The following is an 11,384-nucleotide window of genomic DNA, read 5'->3' on the forward strand; positions in this document are numbered from 1 at the left end:
ACATTTACTAGTCGTATGTCCTGCCCATTATGAGTAAACTATATATCTGAAATAAAATAAAATCCTGGTAGTGGCTGGGACAGAGATCAAAGACCACAGGGACAGACAAGGGACACTAGAAACGTTCCCAGAGTAGCAGTTGATGGAATATGTGTGGTGCTTAAAGCTCCCAATTTATGAATTAATTCTATTAATTTTCAGCTATTGCCTAATGCCACCCATCTGCCATGATGTGTACTGCCACTACTGTATTATACTGTCATTACTGTATATATAATTTCCTCTCTGAGCTTCATATGAAGTAGGAATCTCATCACAGCGTGGTGTATATAACAATAAACCAATCTGATCTGATCAGACTACAATTGTTTGAAACCCAAGAATCTATCTTGCTACTTTCATCATACAACAATCTAGTAAATTCTCACAATTCAGAAAGATAAATTATGAAGATTATTTAATGATCCAGGCTCTCTGCAATCACAGCTAATGACATCAAGGAGATACCATAAACAGAGGAGTTACCAGGTACAATAAGTCCCCGTGATCTGCGTGGGTTTTCTCCGAGATCTTCGGTTTCCTCCCACACTCCAAAGACATACAGGTATGTAGGTTAATTGGCTGGGTAAATGTAAAAATTGTCCCTAGTGGGTGTAGGATAGTGTTAATGTACGGGGATCGTTGGGCGGCCGGACTTGGTGTTTCCGGCTGTATATATATGATATGATATGATGATATGATAAAAACAACTACAAGTAGTTCTGCAATATAGTTCACCAAAGTGTGGACTAAAGACAAAATTCTATTGGAATTAGCTAGCAGCCTTTCTCCAACAGTGACCCAGTTTATCCCTGGATGTGGTGGTACATGCTGCAGCACAATTTTAAATTACCTTTACGAATAGGTGCTGTGGTTAAGGTGGTTTGCTCAGTGCAACTATTTGGGGAATCTACATCTAGTCTTTGCAATTTAAGAAATGCAATCAACTCGGGTTATTGTATATCCAATAGTCCAAATCTTAATAGTAATATTGCTGTGTAGAAAGAAACTGCAAATGCTGGTATATAACGAAGATAGACACAAAGTGCTGGAATAACTCAGCGGGTCAGGCAGCATCTCTGGAGAATAAGGATGGGTTGAAACCTTCAGATTGTGATATTCCAATGCAGAGTAAATAATATTGTTGCTCATTTACTACTTGGGTTATTTTTGTGGACCTCTTCCTTTGTTTCTTCCCCACTTTGAATGTTTTCCACTAGTGCTATTTTTCAAGTTATTTTGAAAAAAATCATTTGAGATATTAGAAAATAGAGTAAAACATTTCACCTTTTAACCTGACAAAATCATGCCAAAGTATGTTTGGAAATCGGAATCAATATAGTCAGGAGTTACAGAAAACATATTGTCTGAATTCAATGTTTTTGAGAATGGTTGGTCTTTGCATAAAAACACTAATTGCAGTATATCAATTAATGGTTTTGCTTGATCATATTACAGTATTATGAAGTTTAATATCAGTGTTACTTATGTCATGAAATTAATGTCAATCAATATTACAATCAGTTCTCTGCTAAAATAAGAATAATATTCACATCCAGGTATAGAATTGGCCATGACCTGAAACACGTTTTTTTCCTCAAAATATGCTTCACAACATGTAAATAGTTCAGGCATCCAGAAACAGGCCTCTTTTAAGATGGTAGCTATAAGGTAATTTGTACTATAATATAATTTCAAATATAATTGCCTATTTGCACAAATTGAAGTTAAAGTTGTCCCTATAGCTTAATGCACATTTTGAAATGTATATGAAATAATTCAAAATATTGAACCTGCTCCCCCTCCCCCTCCCCCTCCCCCTCCCCCTCCCTCTCCCCCTCTCTCTCTCTTTTTTTCCTCATAAAGGAGTTAATGATTAGTGCAGCAGGTACACATGCTCAGGCAGGTGGTCATCCAATATTTAAGATTGTTCCTTGTCTCATTATAACCAACATTTCTCCAAGTATCTAAATGTTGAACCTTAATTGTCTCTTGTGTTGACAGAAAATGTGAAAAATATGTATTACTTAGAACTGTGAAAAAGCAATGTTCGAAAACTCTGCACAGTTCTGTGTCGCTGATGGGAATCCCAGGAAAAACAATATCAGCTGTTAAGTGTACCACTGAATTTTCACCAAAACTGGTGCATAGCTGGTAAAACCCCACAAAATGAAGGATTTTGTTCATCTCTTTTTTGATTAGTAAAATCAAACTTAATTTATTTAGAAATTCAAATTTCACCTGTATTACTTTTATATTTTATACTTTGATCCTATCCTATGATTATACTGTAATCCTTACATTTGAAATGCACTGAACTCCATTAATTGCATGGGAATTGTTTTCGAAAGTGAAAACTAAATATAATTATTAAATACTGTTACTTACCCTTATTCGATATTTGGCATCTGATCAATCCAAGAATTCTCATTGAAATTAGCATGAAATGTTGTCTGAAACCAATATCAGAAATGTTTTTTACTTTCAATAGACAATAGACAATAGACAATAGGCCATTCAGCCCTTCGAGCCAGCACCGCCATTCAATGCGATCATGGCTGATCACTCTCAATCAGTACCCCGTTCCTGCCTTCTCCCCATACCCCCTCACTCCACTATCCTTAAGAGCTCTATCCAGCTCTCTCTTGAAAGCATCCAACGAACTGGCCTCCACTGCCTTCTGAGGCAGAGAATTCCACACCTTCACCACTCTCTGACTGAAAAAGTTCTTCCTCATCTCCGTTCTAAATGGCCTACCCCTTATTCTTAAACTGTGGCCCCTTGTTCTGGACTCCCCCAACATTGGGAACATGTTTCCTGCCTCTAATGTGTCCAATCCCCTAATTATCTTATATGTTTCAATAAGATCCCCCCTCATCCTTCTAAATTCCAGTGTATACAAGCCTAATTGCTCCAGCCTTTCAACATACGACAGTCCCGCCATTCCGGGAATCAACCTAGTGAACCTACGCTGCACGCCGTCAATAGCAAGAATATCCTTCCTCAAATTTGGAGACCAAAACTGCACACAGTACTCCAGGTGCGGTCTCACCAGGGCCCGGTACAACTGTAGAAGGACCTCTTTGCTCCTATACTCAACTCCTCTTGTTACGAAGGCCAACATTCCATTGGCTTTCTTCACTGCCTGCTGTACCTGCATGCTTCCTTTCAGTGACTGATGCACTAGGACACCCAGATCTCGTTGAACATCCCCTCTTCCTAACTTGACACCATTCAGATAATAATCTGCCTTTCTATTCTTACTTCCAAAGTGAATAACCTCACACTTATCTACATTAAACTGCATCTGCCATGTATCCGCCCACTCACACAACCTGTCCAAGTCACCCTGCAGCCTTATTGCATCTTCCTCACAATTCACACTACCCCCCAGCTTACTATCATCTGCAAATTTGCTAATGGTACTTTTAATCCCTTCATCTAAGTCATTAATGTATATCGTAAATAGCTGGGGTCCCAGCACCGAACCTTGCGGTACCCCACTGGTCACTGCCTGCCATTCCGAAAGGGACCCATTTATCCCCACTCTTTGCTTTCTGTCTGTCAACCAATTTTCTATCCATGTCAGTACCTTACCCCCAATACCATGTGCTCTAATTTTGCCCACTAATCTCCTATGTGGGACCTTGTCAAAGGCTTTCTGAAAGTCGAGGTACACCACATCCACTGACTCTCCCCTGTCAATTTTCCTAGTTACATCCTCAAAAAATTCCAGTAGATTTGTCAAGCATGATTTCCCCTTCGTAAATCCATGCTGACTCGGAATGATCCTGTTACTGCTATCCAAATGCTCAGCAATTTCGTCTTTTATAATTGACTCCAGCAACTTCCCCACCACTGATGTCAGACTAACTGGTCTATAATTACCCGTTTTCTCTCTCCCTCCTTTCTTAAAAAGTGGGATAACATTTGCTATCCTCCAATCCACAGGAACTGATCCTGAATCTATAGAACATTGAAAAATGATCTCCAATGCTTTCACTATTTCTAGAGCCACCTCCTTAAGTACCCTGGGATGCAGACCATCAGGCCCTGGGGATTTATCAGCCTTCAGTCCCATCAGTCTACCCAAAACCATTTCCTGCCTAATGTGGATTTCCTTCAGTTCCTCCATCACCCTAGGTTCTCCGGCCCCAAGAACATTTGGGAGATTGTGTGTATCCTCCTCAGTAAACACAGATCCAAAATAACGGTTTAACTCGTCTGCCATTTCTTTGTTCCCCATAATAAATTCCCCTGCTTCTGTCTTCAAGGGACCCACATTTGCCTTGACTATTTTTTTCCTCTTCACGTACCTAAAAAAACTTTTGCTATCCTCCTTTATATTATTGGCTAGTTTACCCTCGTACCTCATCTTTTCTCCCCGTATTGCCTTTTTAGTTAACTTTTGTTGCTCTTTAAAAGAGTCCCAATCCTCTGTCTTCCCACTCTTCTTTGCTATGTTATACTTCCTCTCCTTAAATTTTATGCTGTCCTTGACTTCCATCGTCAGCCACAAGTGTCTCTTACTCCCCTTAGAGTCTTTCCGCCTCTTTGGGATAAATTGATCCTGCAACCTCTGCATTATTCCCAGGAATACCTGCCATTGCTGTTCTACCGTCTTCCCTGCTAGGGCCTCCTTCCAGTCAATTTTGGCCAGATCCTGCCTCATGCCTCTGTAATCCCCTTTGCTATACTGTAATACAGACACTTCCGATTTTCCCTTCTGCCTTTCCATTTGCAGAGTAAAACTTATCATGTTGTGATCACTGCCTCCTAATGGCTCTTTTACCTCTAGTCCCCTTATCAGATCAGGATCATTACACAACACTAAATCCAGAATTGCCTTCTCCCTGGTAGGCTCCAGTACAAGCTGTTCTAAGAATCCATCTCGAAGGCACTCTACAAACTCTCTTTCCTGGGGTCCATTTCCAACCTGATTTTCCCAGTCTACCTGCATGTTGAAATCTCCCATAACCACCGTAGCATTACATTTGTGACACGCCAATTTTATCTCCTGAAGTGTGGTTTCTCTGCATTGAAATTTCCTAAGCCATCAATTCAACAACAGAATGTGTAAAGGTATTACAAAGCTGAAGTAGGTAACATAAAGCCTAAATTGTTGCCTTTCCTAGAAGAATTCTAGATGTATTTCCTTGCATGTTTTCAATTTGGAACAATTTATGTTAGGACAGAACAGTGGTGTGTGTACTGCAGGTCGCATGACTCCAGCAACCTAAGTTCGCTTCTGACCTCTGGTGCTTTCTGCAGAGAATTTGTATGTTCTTCATATGTCTCCACACTTGGAGTACTATGTACTGTTCTGGTCACCCACATATAGGAAGGAGTCATTAAGTTAGAAAGGGTGCAGAAGAGATTCACCAGGATGTTAACTTCAGCTATAGTGAGATGTTGGATAGTCACACTGCATGGAAACAGGCCCTTCATTTGCCACTTCTCCCTTGCTCACACCGACCAACATGCCCCATCTACACTAGTCCCACGCATGCCCCATCTACACTAGTCCCACCAGCCCGCACTTGACTCGTAACCCTCAAAACCTATCCATATACCTGTCCAATTGTCTCTTAAAGGTTATGATAGTACCTGCCTCAACTACCTCCTCTGGTAGCTCATTCCATATGCCCGCCACCCTTTTTGTAAAAAAAGTTACCTCTCAGGTTCCTATTAAATCTTTCCCTCTGGTTCTCGATACCGCTACTCTGTGCATTTACTCGATCTATTCCACCCTTTCCAACTTGACAACATCTTTCCTATAACATGGTGACCAAAACTGAATAAAATACTCTAAATGTGGCCTCACCAATGTCTTATACAACTGTAACATGACCTATTCTATATTGAGTACTCTGACTGATGAAGGAAAATGTGCCAAAAGCCTTTTTGACCACCCTATCTACCTGTGATGCCACTTTCAAGGAACTATTTACCTGCACTTCTAGATCCCTTTGCTCTACAACACTCCCTAAAGCCCTACAACACTTCCTAAAGCCCTCTCACTGTGTAGGTTCTGCCCTAGTTAGACTTCCCAAAATGCAACACTTCGCATTTCTCTGTATTAAATTCCATCAGCTGGGATATTTTTCTTTGGAATGTAGGTAGTTTAGGAGGCTCGTTGAGCTGTGCAAAATCACGGGGGGCATAGATAAAATGAATACTCACATTCTTTTTCCCAGAATAGAGGATTGTAAAACTAAAGGGCATAGGTTTAAGATAAGAGGGGGGAGATTTAAGAGGGATCCCATGGGCAACATTTTCAGAGTTGTCTGTATGTTGAATTAGCTGCCAGAGGAAGCTAGGAAGTGGAAACAACGGCTATGAGCCAAATGCAGGCAAATGGAACTGGGTCATTATGCCAATTTGCTAGTTGTTAGGTTAATCGGCTACTGTAAATTACTTCCAGAGTAGCTGGGTAGCAGAAATGGGAGGAGGGGAGAGAGTTGATGAGCATGTGAGACAAATAGTTAACAAAGAAAGTAAATGAAGGTATGAAATTGATGGGATATTTCTGAGAGTAGGCATTGACTCAATGGGTTGACTGGCCTCCTTCTCATGTCACAAAGAATTCTGAAATATGAAATATGTTGCGTGAAGCCTGACAGCATTTGAATGAGTATTGAAACATGCAGGAGCAGTATGTTGAGGGTGGTGCCCTACGAAATGATTTTAAATTGAACATTTTTCTATTTAAATTGCAATCATTATCAATACCCTGCATTTTATTAAAAAAATACTCTACCATTTTCAATTATTTGCACTTCTGTCTGTTGCATATTATTTAAGGTTTTCATAAGATTTCAATATTTGGTCAGAAAATAATAACATTACTGGAGGAGGTGTTTTTCATCCCTGCAAAAGTGCTTTTCCTATTATGCTGTTATTAATATGTGGGAAATAATAATTAATTGGATTTGTGCTTTTTTTGCAAAACACCTTTAGCAATATGATTATGTAAAAAGTTTGATTATTAACTTCATTTTTTTATATATATTTGAGAATACAGTTCTTCTGACCTGATGCCAAGTTATCTTAATGATAGTCAATGAAAAAAAACCTGCAGGGGCTGGAAATCTGAAATAAAAAGAAAAAGTACTGGAACAATAGATTAGGCAGGTTAATATTTCAAGTTAAAGTACATCAACCAGTGCTAAATGGTACAAGATCTCCTCATTGACGATCAACACATGTGCACGTGAAGACTGTGTGCTTAGTGTAGCACTTATAGATGGCACGGCTCCAGTGCCATCTATAAATCCACCAACATGCCACCAACGATGCCAAGTGGATGATCCATCTTGATTCTAGCTGAGATCTGCTCCATTACAGAAGCCACAATGAAACCTATGGTATTCGCTCCCTGTGAGACCAAGAAATGTCTGAGAGCACTGGATACACCATAGGTAAAGAAACCAGCTAATATCCCATTTGAACTACTGAAAAGTTGTGCTCCCTAAGTATTCACTGCTCATTTACCAGATGTTCCAATACAGTTAAAATGCTGACATCTAACCAGAAAAACTATTGGTGTGTCCTTTTCATTTAAACAAAAAAAGGACAAATGTTATCTGGCTAATTATTACCCAATCAGTTTACTCTCAATTGTCAATATACTGCCTATATATCTAGGTTGGCTGAATTCTAGAGGTGAATTAAAAGAGACTGTTCTTGACATTAGCATAAGATTTGACTGAATATGGTAAAACTGAATTCAACGTGCTTCAGGGAAATGTTCCAATGGTTAGAGTTTTATGGATATGGTTGTTGGAAGTTTATCATCCCAGCCTTAAAACATCATAGCAGGATTTCTCAATAGTTTCCGAAAACCAACCATATTTTGCTGTTTCATTAATGACCGTCCTTCCATCACAAGTCATCAGAATGTTTGCTTAAGTTTGCACAGTGATTAATTCCTTTCTTGACACATCAGCAAATAAAGCAGTCCTTGCCTGTGTGCAGCGAGATCTAAACAGTGTTCAGGCAATTAATATTTGCTCACAAAATTGACAGGCAATGCTTGTCTTAAATAAATAAGAGCTGAACCCACTTACTATTGACATTCAACACCATCCTACAAAGCAGCCCACTTGATTGGTGCTCCCTCCACCACCTGTAGTGTCAATTCCTTACACCATTAATGAGCAACTGCTGCAGTGTGTATCGTCTAGAAAATGAAAGCAATTGTTTCATGAGGCTACTCTGGTAACACTTTCCAAACCTGTGATTTTTTTTCCCACATTACCCACAGATTTCCAAATCTGTGGGAAATGTACTGCCTGCATGCTCCTGCATGCTCCTGTTCAAGTCACACACAATCCTGAATTGGAAATATATCGCTGTATCACCATTCCATCATTATTATGTGGAACAGGATTGAATGGCCCACTCCTGTTCTTATGAGATTTAGACAAATGATTCATAAAACCAAGTTCAAATCCCACCACAACAGTTTATAAAAAGTAGAAGAAGTAAGAATAGGCCAATCAGCTCCTCGAACCTGCTCTGCCATTCATGGCTCATTCAGTCTTGGCCCCATTACCACTCTTGAGCCCTCCCAAACCCCTTGGATCTCTTTTAGTTTGGATCTGTCAATCGCTCCTTCCAATGTATTCAATGACTAACTTCAAAGCGCCAACATCAGTGGGAGTGGAATTAATGAAAGAAATTCTGTGCCAGGTACTCCCATAATATTTAAATATTTAGATGATCACTTGAAACATGACAGGCTAAGTGCTGAGAAATGGGATTGGTATAGGTACATAAGGGCTGTTTCCATGCTACATGACACCTTTGAATGTTCCTGGAGCAGCAAATTCTGAAGATTCATAACCCTTTAAAAGACATTTCTTCAGATTGTTATTCTGAAACTATGCCCCCCTCCTGTTCCTCCAATTTCTAGATACTAGCACCAAGGATACCATCCTCTCAGCACCAACTCTGCCCAAACATTTCAAAATCTTACACGCTTCAATCAGACTACTTTGTAGTATGGGCCTATCTGTTCAACCTTTTATTCTAGGTGGCATGGCTAATGCCTCGAATTCCAGGGACGCTGGATTGATCCTGACCTTTGGTGCCATTTGTGTGGACTTTGTACATTTTCTTAGTGACCATGTGGGTTTCCTCTGGCTGTTCCATTTTTTTCCCACATCTCAAAGATGTGTTGGTAGATCAATTAGCCACTATAAATAATGTAGGTTAAAGGCAAAAGGAATCAAAGGGGAGTTGACAGGCTAATATGAGAGAGGATGAGTTGCAGTGTTACAATGAAATATGAAGAGGGGAATTGGATTAATGGATTGCTACCGTGAAACCTGGCATGGTTCCAGTGGGCTGTATGACCTACTGTATCAAAATAAGGATTAAGTGAGTCAACTGCATCATTCTAAGAATCAACCTAGTGAACCATCTCTACCTGTCTACGATGCAATTATATTATGCTTTAAATATAGTATGTAGTAATCCAATTACTGACTCACCAGCACCCTATAAATTTGCATCAAAACTTTCCTGTTCTTATACTTCATACCCCTTACAATAAAGGCCAACATTCCCTTGGCCTTGACAGCTGCTTGCTGTACCTACATGGTATTCCTTTTCATTTATGTACATAGACTCCCGGATCCTGTAGCACAACATTTTGTAGTTTTCATTTAAATACTAATTCACTTTTTCATGTGTCTTTTCAAAGTCAATAACTTTGTAGGTTCTCAATGTCCTCATAATGTTTTAATCCACCTATCTGGATACAGTACATTCAGTTCCTACAACCAGGTCATTAACATTGATTATAAATTATTGAGATATTGGCACTGATCTTTGTGGCATTCCACCAGTTACAGATCACCGAATCTGAAAATCCACACTATTCTCTTACCTCCAAGTTTCTGCTCACTTGTATTGGTCAGTGCCATTTTATGTGGTATTTTATCAAATCCACCCTATGTTGAATCCTCAAAGTACTCCAACAAATTATCAAATATGGTTTTCTTTTCATAAACCAGTTTATAAATATGAATGAACTCAATAGAGCTGGAATCGAAACATTAGCTATTGTGACTAAATCATCAGAAAAAAGACCCAACTAGTTTATATTTGTTGTTTAGGAAAGGAAATTTGTTGTAATTACCAGGTATACCCTTTCAGTGACCCATAACAGTGTTGGTAAATGTTAATTACTAATTGAATTAGCTGAGATTGCTACTCAGCTGCATCAAACTGCAACAAAAAAATGTTTAAGAATAGAACTAGATCAACCACCAGATATCGTCCAATGCATCAGATTCATTACCAATCCAGTTGATCCTCCAAGGAGAAGGCCATTTAGGCCCACACATGTTGTTTACTAATATCTGTGGATGTGCCACCCTGGACACTGGTCAAACAATGGTTGAACATGATCAACCGATAGAGACTACAGTTCGGAGCCAAAGTCAACCAAACAGCATACAGAATTATATCTATCACTAAAGCAATTTCCTGTTCGTAGATGCCAATTTAATTGTAGAAGCTTGGCTACAGGCAAAAGCTATCACTCTCAGTAAAGTCCTAACCTGTAACAATTAAAGAAGCAAAAGTGCAAATATATTCTCCAAGGAATATATTCCCCATTCCATCATCCAATGTGGCTCAGTTATATACTGATGCATTCCCGAAGGACAGAGCAGTCAGACATAGACAAATCCTCATGTTTAACCTCTCAATCGTGGGCGGCCACGGTGGCGCAGCAGTAGAGTTGCAGCCTCACTGCGCTTGCAACGCCAGAGACTACTGGTGCTGTCTGTACAGAGTTTGTACGTTCTCCCCATGACCGCGTGGGTCTCCTCAAGATCGGTTTCCTTCCACACTCCAAAGACGTACAGGTACGTAGGTTAATTGGCTTGGTGTATGTGTAAATTGTCCATAGTGTGTGTAGGATAATGTTAATGTGGGGGGGATCGCTGGTCGGTGTGGACTCGGTGGGCCAAAGGGCCTGTTTCCGCATTGTATCTCTAAACTAAACTAAACCTTACAGGACCCACAAAGTGTCCACAGTTTATGGGATGCTTTGAAATCTGCTAGAATTGGCACATGAAGGGTTATGAAAAACCAGGACCAGTTTGATTAGAATGTCCAGGATATCAAGCAGCTAATTAACTGTAAACATTCCTCAATGAAGGGATGAAGAGAATGCAAGAGGCTCTGCAACTCACTATTTATTCTATACATTTTTAACTGGAAGTTTCCAATAATTTATGAATTCAGATCTGTGTTACGTGTACCTGGATTTTAGGCTGCAGGCTCCATTAAGCATTTATACACCTGACCTGAGATAGAGGGACTGCCCA

Source organism: Rhinoraja longicauda, chromosome 23 (genome assembly GCF_053455715.1).
Source record: "Rhinoraja longicauda isolate Sanriku21f chromosome 23, sRhiLon1.1, whole genome shotgun sequence".
In the NCBI taxonomy this organism is placed as follows: domain Eukaryota; kingdom Metazoa; phylum Chordata; class Chondrichthyes; order Rajiformes; family Arhynchobatidae; genus Rhinoraja; species Rhinoraja longicauda.